Below are 15,260 nucleotides of genomic sequence, written 5' to 3'. Positions count from 1 at the left end.
TCTCAGGGAACCAGAAGACCCTGGGAAGGCTTTGGGCATGCCTTGAAGTGAAATGGCCAGGACACCAGCCAGTGTGGCCCAGCTTCTGAGGGAATTAAGGCTAAAGATCCATAAGGTCACACCAATCCAGAATCCAACCGGTGACTCAATGGACAGATGTGTGCTTAATTGCTCAGTCATGTCCTACTCTCTGCGACCCCAAGGACTGTAGCATCCCAGGCACCTCGGTTCATGGGATTCTCCAGGCAAGAGTACTGGAGTGGGTCGCCATGCCCTCCTCCAGGGGATCTTCCCAACCCAGAGATCGAACCCAGATCTCCCACGTTGCAGGCAGATTCTTTACCGTCTGAGCCACCAGGGAAGCCGTGACTCAATGGACCAGATTTTTATTCCTACAAGATCATCTGTGTTGGAAGAGGAAAGAAGTAAGAGTAAGAGCTCCTCACGGACAATAACTAACCTCTACATAGCTGAAAGTCAGCCTGGAGCCTCAATTATTTCTGTAGAAAACAGTTATATTGAGGGAAGCAAGTGGACAGTAGTCCTGATGGTATATGACTCCTCCCGACAACCCTACCACCATCATGGGACATGGTAGAGTTAAGCTTTTCCCACAAGAAGAAATGGCATTTGAGGATGGCATCAGACATCCTATGTTAGGACTGCCCATTTGTTTCTCCTTCAATATACGAGTTAAAATGTTTCATAATGTCTTAGTCTGTTCAGGGTGCCATGGCAAAATACCACAGCCTGAGGGGCTTAAACAACAGACATTTATTTCCCACAGTGCTGGAGGCTGGAAGTCCAAGATCAGGGTGTCAATGGGATTGGTTCCAGGCTAGTAAATGGCCACCTTTCCTCTGTGTCCCCACATGGCCTGTCTTCCTTGTACATGTAGAGAGACAGAAATGTCTGGCCCTTCTAAGGACACCAGGCCTATCAGATTAGACCACACTCTTGTGACCTCATTTAACCTTAATCACTCCCATAAAGGTGCTATCTCCAAATACAGTCTCATTGGGGGTTAAAACTTGAACAGAATTCAGGGCAGAGAGGAGGGGATGTGAACAAGGGACAGAATTCAATCCATAGCAGTCATTTAGCAGGTGTTCTGCAGGTTTGTCAAGAAAGAGGGGATATAAAATGGTTTATATTTCTGGCACGCTAACTTAGAGCAAGCATTGCCAATTACAATATTAACAATAACAACTGCTAACATTTATTCACCACTTACTATGTGCCAAGCACTATTGTATGTTGTCATAATGAATGCTCCAAACACTCAAAATGGGCACTGCTATCATCCTCAGTTTAGAGACAGGGGACTTAGGTACAGAGAGGTTAATTGACTTACCCAGGATCACATAGGCAGAAAGGAACTGAGCCAGGATTCAAACACCAGCATCAGATTTCAGAGTTCATGTTCTTAACTACAGCATTAAAATATGGACAAAACAAGCAATGTTTTAAAGGCACAGGTGGGCCCTTTATCAAGAAACAGGTAGAGGGGACTTCCCTGGTGGTCTGTGGCTAAGACTCCATGCTCCAAATTCAGGGAACCCAGGTTCAATCCCTGATCCAGGAACTAGATCCCACATGTTACAACTAAAACCTGGGTCAACCAAATAAATAAATGAATATTTAAAAAGAAGCTGAGTTTATAAATAGTAATAACCTTTGCAGAATCACCAGTGATGGCTAAATGAGGGAGTAACCGGACTAACATTAATTTTGTTTTCACCAGTAGCCCTGCTCTATTTTAAGTTGTAAAGTTTATTTTAAGTCAGTGCTGTAACTTTTGCAGACAAGAGAATAAGGATTTTTTTTTTAATTGTATCTAGTGCTTCAGAGGGCTGGAAAAATTTTTTCTATTTCCACAGACCTGAAGACCCTGATTATTCTTTCCATTTAAATGAACAAATAAGTAAAAATCAGTATGCACAGCTGATGTCTCTCTTGTTGTATAAACTGGACAGAATCAAAACTCTTCCAGTACTACCCAGAATGCATTTTCCGGATGCAGGGGCCTGCGAGGGGTGTCCTTCTCCTGGATTCTTCACAGACACATCAGTCATGTTTTTGCTTCTCTAGAAGGTCTGGCCAGAGAAGGCAATGGCACCCCACTCCAGTACGTTTGCCTAGAAAATCCCATGGAAGGAGGAGCCTGGTAGGCTGCAGTCCATGAGGTCGCTAGAGTCGGACATGGCTGAGCGACTTCACTTTCACTTTTCACTTTCATGCATTGGAGAAGGAAATGGCAACCCACTCCAGTGTTCTTGCCTGGAGAATCCCAGGGATAGGGGAAACTGGTGGGCTGTCGTCTATGGGGTCGCATATAGTTGGACACGACTGAAGCGACTTAGCAGCAGCAGAAGGTCTGGCAAAGTGCCTCCCTGATTGGGGTTGTTCACCTGGAGCCCTGGACATATGTGAGCATCCCCTGGTGAGCAGCTCCCATTTGGGGGCCAAGATCTCCAAGGAAGCAGAGCTCAAGGAAGCCAGGATGGGAAGCAAAAATTCTATAACTGGGTTGTGGGTTCAGTAGTGAAACAAGCCACTTCCACCCCTTGATTACAAGATCCATATGTTCTGGCTGTGAGGGGGAGATAGCACCATTATGCTTAAAATATACACTATATCCTTCACAGCATGTACAATAGTCTTTAAGACTGCACCCCACCCTTTCAGGATGTTGACTCCCATCTGACACACTTGAGTCTTCATTAGCTGTCACACTGTCTCAGTAAGCTTTCAAAATTTGCCCTGTTGTTTCTAGGTGATGGCGTCCTCAGTAAAACCAGTTAATTCCATGGCCAAGGGCACATTGCTGTATTCCCTTTGCGATCAAAAAAGAGATGCTATGAAAATCACTGATCAGAAGCAATGCTACAGGAAGTACCACGAAGCTGGAAAATGGGTTTTGTGGACAGAATTCCTGGATGAAGCACTGTGGGGCAGGAAAGGCAGATCTACACCTAGAGTGTATATACTCCAGTGAGGACAAGTCTCTGCTCCCTCCAAGATGGAAGAGGTTCAGTGTAGTCACTTCAGTCATTTCAGTCACTCAGTTCTGACTGACTCTCTGCAGCCTCACGGAGTGCAGCACGCCAGGCTTCCCTGTTCATCACCAACTCCCAGAGATTGCTCAAACTCATGTCCATTGAGTCAGTGATGCCAACCAAACATCTCATCCTCTGTCATCCCCTTTCCTCCTGCCTTCAATCCTTCCGAGCATCAGGGTCTTTTCAAATGAGTCAGTTCTTCACATCAGTGGCCAAAGTATTGGATCTTCAGGATCATTTCTTCCAATGAATATTCAGGACAGATTTCCTTTAGGATTGACTGGTTTGATTTCTTTGCAATCCAAGGGACTCTCAAGGGTCTTCTGCAACACCACAGTTCAAAAGCATCAATTCTTTGGTTCTTAGCCTTCTTTATGGTCCAACTCTCACATCCATACATGACTACTGGAAAAACCAAAGCTTTGACTAGACGGACCTTTGTCAGCCAAGTAATGTATCTGATTTTTAATATGCTGTCAGGTTGGTCATAGCTTTTTCTCCAAGGAGCAAGCATCTTTTAATTTCATGGCTGCAGTCACCATCTGCAGTGATTTTGGAGCCCCCAAAAATAAAGTCTCTCACTGTTTCTATTGTTTCCCCATCTATTTGCCATGAAGTGATGGGACTGGATGCCATGATCTTCATTTTTTGAATGTTGAGTTTTAAGCCTTTTCAGCTTTTTTCACTCTCCTGTTTCACTTTCATCAAGAGGCTATTTAGTTCCTCTTCACCTTCTACCATAAGGATGGTGTCATCTGCATATCTGAGGTTATTGATATTTCCCCTGGAAATCTTGATTCCAGCTTGTGCTTCATCCAGCCCATCATTTTGCATGGTGTGCTCTGCATATAAGCTCAATAAGCAGGGTGACAGTATACAGCCTTGACGTACTCCTTTCCCAATTGAGAACCAGTCCATTGTTCCATGTTGGGTTCCAGCTATTGCATCTTATCCACATACAGATTTCTCAGGAGACAGGTTAGATGGTCTGCTATTCCCATCTCTTTAAGAATTTTCCACAGTTTGTTGTGATCCACAAAGTCAATGGCATTAGTGGAGTCAGTGAAGCAGAAGTAGATATTTTTTCTGGAATTCTCTTGCTCTTTCTATGATCCAACAGATGTTGGCAATTTGATCTCTGGTTCTTCTGACTTTTCTAAATCCAGCTTGAACATCTGGAAGTTCATGGTTCACATACTGTTGAAGTCTGGCTTGGAGAATTTTGAGCATTACTTTGTTAACAAGTGAAATGAGTGCAATTGTGTGGTAGTTTGAGCATTCTTTGGCATTGCCTTTCTTTGGGATTGGAATGAAAACAGACTTTTTCCAGTCCTGTGGCCACTGCTGATTTTTCCAAATTTTCTGGCATATTGAGTGCAGCACTTTCATAGCATCATCTTTTAGGATTTGAAGTAGCTCAACAGGAATTCCATCACCTCCACTACCATTGTTCATAGTGATGCTTCCTAAGGCCCACTTGACTCAACATTCCAGGATATCTGGCTCCAGTTGAGTGATTACACCATCATGGTTGTCTGGATCATGAAGATCTTTTTTGTATAGTTGTTCTGTGTAGTCTTGCCCCCTCTTCTTAATATCTTCTGCTTCTGTTAGATTCATGCCATTTCTGCACTTTGTTATGCCCATCTTTGCATGAAGTGTTCTCTTGATATCTCTAGTTTTCTTGAAGAGATCTCTAGGCTTTCCTTTTCTATTGCTTTCCTCTATTTCTTTGCATTGATCACTTAGGAAGACTTTCTTATTTCTACTTGCTAGTCTTTGGAATTCTGCATTCAGATGGATATATCTTTCCTTTTCTCTTTTTCCTTTTGCTTCTCTTCTTTTCTTGGCTATTTGTAAGGCCTCCTCAGACAACCATTTTTCCTTTTTGCATTTCTTTTTCTTGGGGATGGTTTTGATTGCTGCCTCCTGTACAGTGTTATGAACCTCCATCCATAGTTCTTCAGGCACTCTGTCTATCAGATCTAATCCCTTGAATCTGTTTGTCACTTCCACTGTATAATCATAAGGGATTTGAGTTAGGTCATACTTGAATCGTCTAGTGGTTTCCCTACTTTCTTCAATTTAAGTCTGAAGTTTGCAATAAAGAGTTCATGATCTGAGCTACAGGCAGCTCCTTGGACCATAATAAGGCATTGGTATAGGTCCCAACTATGGACAGAGTAAGCCCTCAGCCTTGAGGTTAGTGAGGCTGACCTTAGGAAGATAAGTTCAGAAACACAAAGTGAGCAAATACTGGTGAGAAAATGGTACCAACTGACTTGCTAAATACCAGGCAAACACCAGGCAAACACCAAATTTAACCACAAAATTTTGGTTTGTAAATAACATATCTGTAATGTGCAATAAAGTGAAGCATAATGAAAAAACATATGCCTATATCCTAAGTGTATATAAATATAGGTATGTCCTGATATATATTATATGTACATATATACATATCATATTGGTGATATTATATATATATATATATATATATATATATATATATATATATGTTTTTCTGACAATGCCTGACTAGCACACTATCCAATCAAACCCCTTCACCTGTCATTTTAATATTGTACGTGTGGAACAGGGCTGACCAGAGACATGTGGAAAGGCTGAGCAGAGACCAAAAACTTAAAAGACATTCTTCTCATTATATCATATTTCCCAGTTGTATGGTGCCTTTCTTGGAGGTTCTGAATGTGCTATGTAAATATTAAATCCGTCTTCCTTCTGTCCCCTTGGGAGGCAGGAAGCCAGTATTATTTCACAGACAAAGAAGCTGAGTCCCAGGGGTTAAATGCCTTGCCCTGGTCACATAACTACAGGCAGTTAGGTGTGCTGGGAAAGGGGCTTGGGGTTAGGAATCCCTGCCTGGGGTCCCTGGGCTCCCAAACAGCGCTTTCCTTAAAGATAATTCTGTATTTAAACTCTGTGGGAATCTTGTTCTATAACAGGGAAGTTATGGGACTGCTGACGTGCCACATACATTGTCCTTCCCTTGCCTGTTCATACAGAGTACATTTTCAGAAGGCAGGTTTAGGACATGTAGGCATTGTCTATAATAGCTTCAATCCATCCAATCTGGGGACCAATATTTAGCCTAAACAACCATTCTGGTGCTGAATCCATGACAATTCTATCAGAAGATAGAAACAAGAGGGATGGACTCTTGATAGACATCTCACTCTATAGTTTTCCATGTCTGCATTTCAGAAAAAGAAGGAGGTAAGAGTGGAGTTGACAAGCACCTCACAGGAATGCATCACTCTGTTAGGTGTTAAACACTGCACTCACATTTTTTCCTCACTCCGTCACAGTAAAGACTTGGCCAGACCCCTTTTCACAGTTGGCAAAACAGAAACAGGGGGACTAGTTGATTTTTCCAGAAGCTGAGCTGAGGGTCTAAGAATTCCTGTTGCAATTTTAAGTCTATCAAACTAAATCCCCACCTTCCTCTCGTGTAAGTTTCTAGATGTCAAATGGAAGTGTTTAGGCATAGATTGAGCATCTTGACACTGTTGTCAATCATATGTACGTTTCAACAAATAACTTGCAACATTTCCCTTTCAACTGCCATGTGTCAGGCACTATTCTAGGCTCTGGGGATACAGAAGTGAATAAAACAAAGCACCATCCTTTTGGAGGGAATATCCACCAAAAGTCAAATTGGTGCCATCAACAGGTTGGGGAGAGAAAGGCTTGCCTTGGAAGACACAGCCTTTACCTGGGGAAGAATGGCTTGAGAATCTTGTTCAATGTCCTCTGAAACACCTTCACTTAAATAAAGTCCATGGAACTGACCACGGTTAAGATTTAGCATTGTGGGGCCCAGATGAGTCTCTAAAGAACCAAGTTCCCCTTTATATTTCAGAGCATAACCAACCCTCAGACTGAGAGCAAGGTGGGTTTCATTGACATCAATATCACACTGTTCCCTTTCACATCAGTGTCCTTGGAAGCAAATGGAAATAAGCCACAGTTGAGAAGTGGAGAGAGGGCATCCGTGTGATTATTCTAATGCTGCTCTGACTTTCCCTGAGATATTATCAATGAGTGGTTCTTTCCCCCATGAAGTGAAGTCTCCCAGGGAGGTAGTAGAAGCCATGGCAGGCTGAATGGGACACAGTTAGTTCTTAAATGGGGAGAGCCCTCCTGCTAAAGAGAAGACCCACAGCTCGGTCCACTCTCTGGACTGTGAATTCACACACTGTGTATCCTGGACCAGTTCTCACCTCTGGGCACTTGCCTGATTCCTCAGCTCTTCAGTACCTGTCCTGAGAATTTATGAATATGACTGAATAGCACACATGGGAAATTTCATTAAGACCCAAGCATACAGACCACTGTGTGTTTTCAATGTGCTGGTTCAATGTTTTGGCCAGCTGCATAGAAGAGTTAAGATCCTGTTGGAAAGCTTGCTGAGAAACAGGCTTTTATTCCAGAGGAGGATCTCACAGGATTTTTGGCTTGATGGGACACTGTGATGACTGTTGAGAAATTAATAGAAAAGTTGGAAGCAGTTTGGGGATTCTTATGTTTACTGTGAAAGCATTGGAATAACAGGGTTAACAAATATAACTGAAACATAAATAATACTAGATTGAAGCCCCTTTTCTGGCATCAGGAAAAAGTCCAACAGGTTCATTTATAGCAAAACCCCCAAGGCATCACCGTTAGAATGTTGGGTTTTTTTTTTTTTTCCCCCTGATTTTTTGTTTTCAGTTGCCTTCAGCACGTATTAACCTTTCTATCTGTGCTTTCATTGCAAAGGCATAATGTGGTCAGTATTTCAGCAACTTCTACCTCTAAGATAAAGTACATTGCAGAGGAATATCTGTTTTTTCCCCCAAATTTTCCATTACTGACTTTTTTCCACTTAAAAATTCTATGACTTACTGCCAGTGACACTTCTTTACATATTACAGCCTTTAAAAATAAGCTTTCTAAATTTGCATTAATAGTATGAACACTACATGTAATGACAAGCAGTGGGCAGACACTGAATAATTGTTAAATGAATGGACAAATATGTATGTTCTGTATCTATAAATGTACAACCTCAGCTGAAAGTTTATCCAACACTGAAACAATTTATTCAGTTTAAATGTCATCTTTTCATGTATAAAATTTGTGTGTTCAAACTAAAAAAGATGTGCACTTTGGGAGTAGATTATAACTGTAATATAATATAGCTATACATGTTCTACTCTTTATTTACAAAAAGGAGTGCTTTGTGGAAATACCTAAGCTTAACACTCAGCAATAGAAGCAGGTAACTCTTCTGGATTAACTCTTTTAAAGAAACCCACTTGACGTACAATACGTTCCTTTGGATCCCTCTCCTCTTCTCAATCTCAGCTTAATCTGACACGAATCTCTAGATCTTCACTCCAGAGCTTCTCATTCCACTTCAATCCTTTCCTGGAGTCAATTCCCTCCTGTTTTTAGTAACAGACTTGGAGTAAATGGGCTTTTAAATACTCTTGCAGCTTTTTTTAGCAATTACTTCTGAACTTCAACTTGAAGGAGAGCTCATTCCTGTAACCAGCTTCTATCACAGTTGTTAAAGCAATGCTGCCCAGAAGTGTGGCTTCCTTTGCTTAGTTCTCTTATCTCCTCTCCAAAGGGGAAACATGAGAGGGAAATATAGAGGGATCTGCCCTCTGAGTACAATACCTACCTCCTGTCACTACTTTCTGTCCAACCAGCCTACCATCACCTAATGGATGGATTCTCTCCAGTACGACGGACACTGTAGAGAAAGGACATTCTTTACTCCTTTTTTCCTGCTTTACTACTTCTTTACACAGTCTTCTCTCTATCTTCCCACAAGAGATGAAGATGTACTGATTTTATTGCCCAGCACCCAGGACATGCCTAGGTCACACTTGCCAGGAGCAGGCTCATGGTGCCTTGGAGGATTCCAAGGATGGGGAGAGCTTTCTTGTCAGCATCCTTCTGCACACTGTGCAGCAGCTGTCTACCCAGAGCATTCATTTCTTTTCTCCACCTCTTCCACACTAAGTGGGCCAGACTTCTCTCCAGTTCTCTCACACCCCAAAATTACATCTGAGTGGGTCACACCAATATTTAGATTCAGGGTGAAAAACATAAGCTCCTTTTAGATGGTGAGCCTGAATCACATACTTCAACTCAGCTTCGACCACAACGTTAAGGCCTATCTGGTCCTAGGGCCTGTTCAGTTATAAATCGAGTGGCACCAGAGTGCATCTCATTATATGAGAATCCAATGTATGAGTTGTTTAAAAGAAGCAAAACTTCTTAAAGAAAAATTATTCATTAATAAACTGACTACTTATAAAATTAATGTCTAACTGAAGACCCATTCTTTCAAGACATTAGTATCCATCCTACCAACATTATAGATAATAAATTCAAGGACAGTAAAAGTGAAAAGAAATTGTAAATATTGCAAAAGGTGCAGGATTTCATGAAGTTGATGAAAGCAATGTCATAGAACTGTTTGAAATATGTCAAGCTAATAATAAATGAGAATATACACAGCTTGTGAAGGTGTGGTTTAATCACTAAGTCGTGTCCGACTCTTGCAACCCATGGACTGTTGTTTGCCAGGCTCCTCTGTGCATGAGATTCTTCAAGCAAGAAAACTGGAGTGGGTTGCCATTTCCTTCTCCAGGATATCTTCCCGACCCAGGGATCGAACCTGGATCTCCTGCATTGTAGGCAGATTCTTTACCAACTGAGCTTACAAGGGAAGCCCTTATATACAACTTGACCAGTTAACAATTTAAGAAGAGAAAATAAAGATGTTGACAAAAATACAGAGTCACGTGGGTAAAAATTAAAATTTTGAATATTTTTGCAAAAGTAGCCCTTTTCTGACTATATGGCAAAAGTCAAACGTGAAGTCAAAAATATTTTATCCTACCATTATACAAGTGCATCTAAAAACCATTAGTGACCTCTTTGGCTGATCTATTGCTGTATAAGAAACCACCCATATATTTAAAGACTTAATAACAATGTAACATTTCTCCCCATTCCCCTGGATGATCTGGTAGTTCTGCTTTACATGGTACCTTTAAGATTCTTAGAAGTTTTCTTGTTTAGCTGAGAGGATCACTGAGATACTCTTTAAATCTTGCTCATGTTTTAACAGAGACGTTGACCCTGAGGTCATGTTTTACTAACAGCACTCTGGATTTCATCTTCAAATCAAGGTCATTTTTCACTTTGAGAAATTTTCCTTGGAGAGATGAAAGCAATTTTATTATCAAACTCACAAGGTCTAGTGCCTTTTCAGTTCTCCTAAGTTTGCTTGAATTCTAAACATGTCCTTCTTTAGCTCAAGTAGCTCCTTCTGGACTTTACCACAGGTGTCTAAAAGGAGGCAGATGACACTTTCAACATCCTGTCCATGAAAATCCTTAGCCAGACCCCACGTTCATGAGGCGCCTCTTCTAGATCCCATATTTCCACCAGCATAGTTCTGGGAACTGTTCTGTGGCTATAGAACTCAAGTTCTCTTTCCTGCAGCTTCCAGTAGGATAGCCTCCACTGCGTTTCAGCCTGCACCAAACAGACTCCTCATCATTCCTCCAAACTTCTCCACTCTTCCACCAGACACAAAATCAATGCCACCTGTGGTGGCAGGACTCCACATGGCTCTGTTTTAGCTATAGACTTCTGCAGAACACATCACCCCAAATTTAACAGCTTCTCACAATTTCTTATTCATTTTTACAGCTCTGGGGGTTGACCACAAAGTTACTAGGCTTCAAGGTTACTAGTCTTCAAGAATGTTGCTGGCTTTGAGTTGGATGTCTAGAAGATCGAAAATGGACTCATACAGATGGATGGAAATCAGTACTGGCTGCAGGCTGGGAGCCCAGTTGGGAGTTGGCTTAAGGCCTCCATTCTCCTCCAAGTGGGCTTCTCCACATGGCTGCTTATGTTCCTTCACAGCATGGCAGATGGATTCCAAGAAAACAGAGCCCAATGTGAAAGAACTTACCAGGCTTTCACTTGCATCACTCTTCCTAATGCTCCACTGGTCAAGGCTCATCACATGGCCAAGTCCAGAATCAGCATGTGAGGGGACGCCCAGGGTACAAGCTTAAAGCAAGCCAGAATACTGAAGGGGGTAGTCTTTCCGTTCTCCAGGGGATCTCCCCAACTCAGGGATTGAACCCAGGTCTCCCACATTGCAGGCCGATTATTTACCAGTTAAGCCACAAGGGAAGCCCACAGTGTAAATGAACCCTCTACCACGGACTTTATCATTTAACCATTGCAGCACTACAAGGTAAATATTATTAGCCTCATTTATTGATGATGAACTAAAGCAATAGTTTAGAGAAGTTATATTAACTTACTTAAGTTCTCAGGGTCGTACTATTAGTAAATGCTGGAGCCAGCATTTAAACCTTCTATTCTATCTTCTCAATGAGTGATGGAAACCAAGGTTAATATTCCTCTTAGGGAGATACCATGATTCTGCAGTGGTATGCTGACCACATTTTTGGCCATGACACCCCCTGCTTTACAAGAGGACTTCTCTGGTGTCTCAGACGTTAAAGCGTCTGTCTACAATGCAGGAGACCCGGGTTCAATCCCTGGATTGAGAAGACCCCTGGAGAAGGAAATGGCAATGCACTCCAGTACTAGTGCCTGGAAAATCCCATGGACAGAGGAGCCTGGTAAGGCTACAGTCCATGGGGTCACAAAGAGTCGGACACGACTGAGTGACTTCACTTTCACTTTCCCCTGCTTTACAAAGGCCAGGTCAACACAAGACATGGTGTCTCAGCATCAATAGTCAATGGAATATCTCAGAACAGAATTAGGAACACATGTGACCCAGACATCCGAACAACCTCACTGGGATTTCTAATATATTTGTCAACTTTTTTCTAATTTACAGTTCCTAGAGCACTCCCAGATGACAGAGCAGTACCAAAACTTGAGAGATTTAGTGGATTACGCTACTTCAACCACCAAAATATATATATATATATATATATATTGGAGCCAACTTGTGGACTTCTGCTGGTTTCTTAGACTACTACATAACTGGTCTGAGTTGGAGTCCTAGGAGGTCAAATTGATGCAAAAACACAAGTACAGAAAATACAAGGACAGTAAAGTATAAAGGGTACTATCTCTTTTTCTGACAATCAAATTTACCAAAACCAGGTTTCTGCCTCTTTATAAATGAGGTTACTTCAGACATTGCTCGACTATAAATGCCACAATGACAGGAAGCATGGTGTTTCAGTCCCTGCTACATTGCTACATACTGAAAAGTGGTGGCCACACTGTCAGCGCTCAACACAGTGAATGGGTCATTGTGCGATCTAACCATGCCTGGAATTTCCTGCTGATTTAGAGTAACCTGTTCTAAACAAGGTGTGTGGTGTGTGAGCAAGGATGAGAGTGGAGGCTTGTAAGCCTCTCCCCCAGGCTCCTGCTGTGGGCTCTGACACCACTGCCCCCACTGGGGATTCACTTTTAAGTCTCAAACTTCTGGAAATTTTTGTGACATGAGGAAAGTTGCTTTGATACTGCCTGAGGAAATAGTTTTATTCTGTACATTTGAGTTACAAACAGAAGAGACTGAAGGAAATCTCTGTAACATGCAGCTCTGGGATTATTTCAGGATGCCCAAGTAGAGTGCACCATGGCTCTCTCTATTTCTGGGGTGGCAATCTTACATGTGGGGAGTTTACTAGGTGGAAGTGGCCTCCACAAGCTTCAGTGCTTTTTGCTCCTGTTTTGCTCCAGCATGTCTTACATTAATTTTCTACTAGCTTCCTGAAAGTCAGATAAAGAAACTTGCACCTTTTGCCATGACACTATGATGGGTTTTATATCACAGCAGCTAAACAATAGATATTAGGCACCCCCCCTAAAAAAAAAGAGAGAGAGAGACAGAGAGAGAAAGAAAGAAAACGAATATCACCAAAACTTAACAGATGGAGCAAAAGAAGTTCTCAGAGGAAAGTTTATAACAATAAATGTGTACATTAAGAAAAAAGAAAGCTCTCAGATAAGCAACTTAATAAGGAACCAGAAAAAGAAGAACACACCAAGCCTAAAATTAATATAAGGAAAAGAACAAAATGGAAATAAATGAAATAGAAACTGAAAAAAATAAGATAAAATCAATGAAACTAATAAGCTCTGTTTTTTAAAAATATAAACAAATCTTTAGATAGACTCATCAATAAAAAGAAAGGACTGAAATAAAATTCTAAATGAAGGAGAAGACATTAGAAATGATAGGATACAATAACAAAGGATTGTTAGAGACTTCGATGAACAATTATATACCAAAAAATCAGATAACCTAGCAGATACAGACAAATTCCACTTTGTTGTCATATATCCAAAAGTTCCTCAAATACCTAAAACACTCTTTCTTACTGTAGGCTTCCTGGAGACACTATATAAGGTGATTATTATGTGACTTAGGTCTCTTTTACATTTCTTTCACATTAGAACATTCCCCTTCTTTTCCCATGTCATTGAGTAGCTTGAAAAAACTGGGCTCAGAATCCTGAAGGACTTGCCACACTCTGAATAAGTTACAAAGCCATGTCTTAAGCTGTGAACCACCCCCTGGCCAGCTAGGATTTCCAGAGGTGTATCATTTGATATTGTGGACAATCTGCATTGTCTCACTTAATGAAACTGGTGTGTGTATCATCTGTGCCCACATCACCCTACTCCTCCCCTGAATCCGCTTAGAACTCCAAGCAATAGCTTTCTTCTCTAGGAGGTCCCTAATGGATTTCCAAGGAGAGCTGAAAAGGAGAGTAGTGTTTCCACAATCCAGAGAAACAGAACCCTGGGGCTGTGTAGGCACTCTGCTGGGAAAGAACACAAGTTGATTGTCTCAGGAAAATAAGCAGCCAACAGTATCTGTGTTCTGGAAGAGGAAGATCCTATCACAAACACATGTAGAGTACTTGTTGAGGCTCAGCAGCAGAGCTGCCGCATCAGGCTAGGGGGCCTAGGTGGATTTGTATGTGAACCCAAGTCGCTCCTTTCTTTGTATGTACATGCAGCCTGCACCAGCAGGTTAGAAACAATAATATGGATGAAGCTCCCACAGGTCGGAGCACCTGGGAGCCAGCACCTTGCTCTGGATGCTAGAGCTCCTGGACATGAGGATTGATGAGCTGGACAGGGGCCTCTTCTACACAGCAGCCCAGCAGCACTGGCAGCTCGTCCTGGCTACATCTTGCATGGCTGCTTCAAGGTTCTGAACTTCAAGGCAAGAACTCATGCCTTCTGAGTTCCCACTCACCTGGGCTACTTTCAGGGTCCAGTTTCCTCCCAATAATCCAGGGGAGCCTGATAGGATCCCCTGGAGGAATCAGAAATGAAAAACTCTAAGATACTCCTTTCGATGAACTAAGAGAGCAGCTCAAATGCAAACATGCACGTGCTTCAGTCTGGATGAACACACGCTGGCTGGCTGTCAGCTTTGAGCCAGGCTTGGTGCTCGGCACTGGGGCACATGGAGAATCTTCCAGAATACCCCAGACTGGAATATCCCGCTCTTTCCAAAGCTGTCAGTCTGGGCACAGTTGTGTTCTATCCATCCCTGATCTTTTTTTTTTTTTTTTTTCCAAGTATTTTCAGAATGGATTCCAACTTAAATTTTTCTTCTATAGTTTATATTATGTTGCTACTGTCTTATACTATAAATAGATATCAAATCATACTAATAAAATACCATTAGCATCTTTGAAGGCTTTCCAGGTGGCAGAATGGTAAACAATCTGCCTGCCAATGCAGGAGATGTAGGAGAGCTCAGGAAGATGCCCTGGAGGAGGGAATGGGCACTGAGTCCAGTATTTTTGCCTGGTAAAGCCCATGGACAGAGGAACCTGGCAGGCCAGTCCATGGGATCACAGAGAGTTGGAGAAAACTTAGCAAATGAGCATGCACACAAGTATCTTTGGCACAGGACATTACAACACTTCACAAACACTGGCCACGAATAGTAAATTAGTCTGTGAATTGATTCCAAATTCACAGGTGGATAGTAGTAGGTGGGTGTTTAGAGTCAAGAGATATCAGAAAAAATTCTGACTTAGCATTAATAATTTGCATTATGATCTCAGGCAAGCCCCTCCACCTCCCTGGAGCCCTGTGTCCTCTCTGTATGCAGCACTGGCAGCTAAAAATAAAATG

The 15,260-nt window shown here is 42.0% G+C and overlaps 1 protein-coding gene across 1 annotated transcript in view; it reads right to left on the bottom strand.

Moving 5' to 3' along the window:
- The window catches only part of LOC147342666 (uncharacterized), a 195,514-nt gene that overhangs the window by 74,630 nt on the left and 105,624 nt on the right, over positions 1–15,260 (bottom strand). The window lies entirely within an intron of this gene.

The sequence above is a fragment of the Bos grunniens genome, chromosome 29 (genome assembly GCF_055505025.1).
Source record: "Bos grunniens cultivar Pamir isolate PY7600 chromosome 29, Bosgru_T2T1.0, whole genome shotgun sequence".
Lineage (NCBI taxonomy): Eukaryota > Metazoa > Chordata > Mammalia > Artiodactyla > Bovidae > Bos > Bos grunniens.
The sequence above is the reverse complement of the archived record's forward strand: the minus strand, read 5'-3'. Positions and strand labels throughout refer to the sequence as shown.